The sequence below is a fragment of the Echinops telfairi genome, unplaced genomic scaffold, assembly GCF_000313985.2.
Source record: "Echinops telfairi isolate 266 unplaced genomic scaffold, ASM31398v2 ScPeMD7_7404;HRSCAF=8442, whole genome shotgun sequence".
Taxonomy (NCBI): domain Eukaryota; kingdom Metazoa; phylum Chordata; class Mammalia; order Afrosoricida; family Tenrecidae; genus Echinops; species Echinops telfairi.
In genome coordinates, this window is record NW_022111304.1 from 548,382 (window position 1) to 552,494 (window position 4,113).

The 4,113-nt window shown below is 37.8% G+C and overlaps 1 pseudogene; it reads left to right on the forward strand.

Moving 5' to 3' along the window:
* Positions 1–3,187: 3,187 nt before the first annotated feature.
* The window catches only part of LOC115871779, a 2,328-nt pseudogene continuing 1,402 nt past the window's right edge, over positions 3,188–4,113 (forward strand).

The following is a 4,113-nucleotide window of genomic DNA, read 5'->3' on the forward strand; positions in this document are numbered from 1 at the left end:
AAAACAAAATGCCTTCGAATTTAAGCTCATATGCAGAATGTAGCATTAAATCTTTCAGACATGTAGGATATATATTTGTTTCTGTACTACAATATAAGCTTGATCAATCATTTTATCAGTAATGATTGGAGGGTGGATAAAAAATGTGAAAGTGTTCCGGTACTCACAATTTCAGATTTCATATTGCTTCATTCTGTCACTGAATCAAGTAACTGATACTGCAAATAAGGACAATTTGAGAAACTCCTGGATGACCCTCTGAGAAGATCATATAATCTGTTCATAAATCATATCAGAGATGTTCAGGATTGGAACTGTAAATTTTTAAAATCATCTTATTGGGGACTCTTACAGCTCTTATGACAATCTATACATCCATTGTGTCAAGCACATTTGTACATATGTTGCCATCATCCTTTTCAAACATTTTCTTTCTACTTGAGCCCTTCATATCAGTTCCTCATTTTTTTCCCACTTTCACCCACCCTCCTACCCTCATGAACCCTTGATAAGTTATATATTATTGTTATTTTCACACCTCACACACCCTCTGAAAAGGTCATGGGAACAGGGGCTCATGGTATGGCCTGGGAAAATGAAACCGATGTTGCTTAGCTTTCCTTCTTGGATGTTTCTGCAAATTTTAAAATCTTATCCTATCCCAGCCATTTACAATTTAAGGGAAGTGAGTCATTCAGAAGAAATTCTTATGAGTGACCCTGTCTAACACAGTGATCAATGAATTTTTATGGAATTCTTGATCAAAGGAGGGGGGATTGTGGAAGACCTCTACAAAAATTATATGTGTTTGCCATAGGGGAGGATTCTGCCCACGGTACATGTTGAATTCCATTTGTTCATTGTTCTATTCTGAGAGATCATGTGATAAACCTTGCTCTAGGAAGCCTGTTGGCCTTTTTCCTTGTAAAACCTATCCTCTGAAAGAATGCTTATGCTAGCCCTCTGCTAAATTCATTAGTAAATGCATATCCACCTGGTATGTGCATAGACTAGAAAAACAAGTTATTTTTAAATAGTTATGATCTATCAATTAATACTTCTGCAGCCTTATGATAATTCTGTTACTGATTTAGGAAAAGCTTGCAGATAATCACAAATCATATGTAAAAAGCAATCCATTTCTAAATATTTATAGGTTTTCTTATAACAATCAATGTATAGTCAGAAGATTTTATTGTTAGTTCCTTGTAGTTGAGTTTTGTGGCAACTTGACTGGGTAGGAATTCTTAGTCATTTGGCAGATAGGGTCTAGTAAATTCCATTACGTGACCTAACATAATGTAATCAGTTCTAAAATGTGATCTGCTCTGAGTTGTCCAAGAGTTGTAAGAAAATAAGGGTAGAATGCAACTGCCTTACTCAGGTCACAGTTCTGATGCAATTGAAATGAGATTTCCCTGGGGATTCAGCCTACTTCGCGCATAAACAGCTGTTGCAAAAAACTTGCCTGCTTTTTTAAAAAACTGTTTTATTGGCATATAATTAATATATCATACAAGTCAATCATTCAATCACATGAAGAAGAGTTGTACATTAATCACCACACTCAATTTTTAATAACATTTTCTTTGTTCTTGTACTCTTCATTATTAAGCTTGTTTGCTTTTTGTTTGGATCCTACATTTGGCTTGGGGACATCTGGTTTTGTTAGCCCAGAACCAATGGCCTGCCATACTGCCTTTATGCTCTGGAAACCATCAGCAGCTGCCATCTGACCCGACAGGCTTGGATTCATTTGCTTCTCCAGTCATGATCCTGACCTGCTGCCTTTGGATTGATCTGCCTCTGCAGCCTGTGGCGGTTCTACTGACTCCATTATAATGCCTTGGCAACAAATTGACTGATAACATCAGTGGATCTGCTCACATCATTTCATAACTGACAAATTACATCATTACATAATTGCCAAACCACTCAGAATTATGACCAAGCCAATTGACACACATTTGGGGGCACACACTCCAACTGTAATACACCCAGGATACAAGCCAGAAATAGAGGCGTCTTCTGGATAGTGGTAGATCAATGGTTAATACTATTAGTATTATAGCAAAATGACTTGAAATGATTTTAGGAGATAGCTATGAGTTTGCTATTTAATTTAAATCTAATATCTCTAAAATAACTCATTGATTAATTAATTCTGTGTTATTGGACAGAGAAATACAGATGTGGGTAATTCTGAAGCCCTTGACCAAATACCTTCCATATTTATATATCTTCTCATTTAGGTAGTATACAACATAATCCATGCAGTCCTGGTCTACTCCTTATGCCCATTCTGTCTCCTTAGACCTTATCCCTCAAGCTTGCTGTTCCAATTTTAGTATTAATATTGATAACATTTGTATAACCCTTAGAAAACTTGCTCTTGGATCTTATGAGCACATTTGATTCACTGAAACAATTTCCATGAGTCTGTATAAGATACGGTAGAGAAAATACCATATGGCTTATATAGATAAAACCCTTATAGAAAGCATGTCCTTTGGGCCTCTAATTCAAGCATTCCCTCAACACAAGAACATTTTGTTCTAATAACCTGGCATTCTGTGAGGATCACTTTCACAAACGACCACTGAAGACAAGATCGGTGCATAAGCAAATGTGGTGAAGAAACCTGATGTTACCCTGTTCTTCAAAGATATAGCGCCTGGGGTCTTAAAGGCTTGAAGGTTACAAAAGTGGACATCTAGCAGGGAAATAGCAAAGCTGACATGGAAGAAACACACCCGCCTGTGTTATCACAAGGTGTCAGCAGGTACAGGTATCAGGCATCACAAACAACCATATAGATGCCAACGAGGGGGACTGGAGTGGAAACCTAAAACCCATCTGTAGACAATTGGACATCCCCTCACAGAGAGGTGACAAGAAAAGGACAAGTCAGCCAGAGGGCAGTATAGCACCAACAGAACACACAACATTCCTCTAGCTCAGCAGTTCTCAACCTGTGGTTTCCGACCCCTTTGGGGGTCAAATGATCCTTTCTCAGGGTCACCCGATTCATAACAGTAGCAAAATAACAATTATGAAGTAGCGACCAAAATAATTTTATGGTCAGGCGGTCACTACAACATGAGAAACTGTATTAAAGGGTCACGGCATTAGGAAGGTTGAGAACCATTGCTCTAGTTCTTTAATTCTTCTTTCCCTTCCCAGTATCATGACCCCAGTACTACCTCCAAACCGGTCTAGACCAGAGCATGTACACTGGTACAGATAAGAGCTCTCAACACATGGAATCCAGGACAGATAAAACCATTAGGAAGAGTAATGGGAGTAGCAATACCGTGAAGGTAGGGGGAAGGTAGGGGACACAGTGGGAACTGATTGCAATGATCTAAGTATAACACCTTGCCCCCTCCTTCCTGGGGGACAAACAATAAAAACGTGGATGTAGGGAGACAGCAGATGGTGTATGATATGAAAATAACAATTTATAATTTACCAAGGACACACAAGGGTAGGAAGGTGGAGCAGGGAGGCAAAAAAAGAGGAGGTGATAGCAAGAGTTCAAATAGAAAGATGTTTTGAAAATGATGATGGCAGCATATGTACAAATTTGCTTGATATAATTGATGTATGGAGCTGAAAGAGCCCCAATAAAATGATTTATTACAAAAAAAGAGGAAAGAAATCATGTCTAGAAAGGTTCAAAGTAATTCTTTACCTTTCCTCTCTTCACAATATGTTCCCTAAGTCAACAATGAAAATATGTTAAAAAACACACAACCTCTCAATAAAATGATTAAATAATAACAATAGCAATATAAACTAAATGAATGTATTTGGGAATGGTTATAATCATAAATACTGGATGTCTTGACCTAAGAGAACTGGTTGCCAATATAGTTTTTAAAATAATTTCAACCAGGGCGCCCAGTTTAGTTTTCCCTTGTTGAAAATGTCATTCACAACTCTGAGTATTCCCAGATTCTTTGGGATCTTTATTACAGGGTATAAAACTTTTCCTTAAATGATTGCATGGCTGAATTCTGTTTTCTTAATTGTCTTTGGAATTACAGACTTTATTCTTCTGGCTGCCATGCCCTATGACCTGTATGTGGCCCTCTGCAAACCTCTGCATTA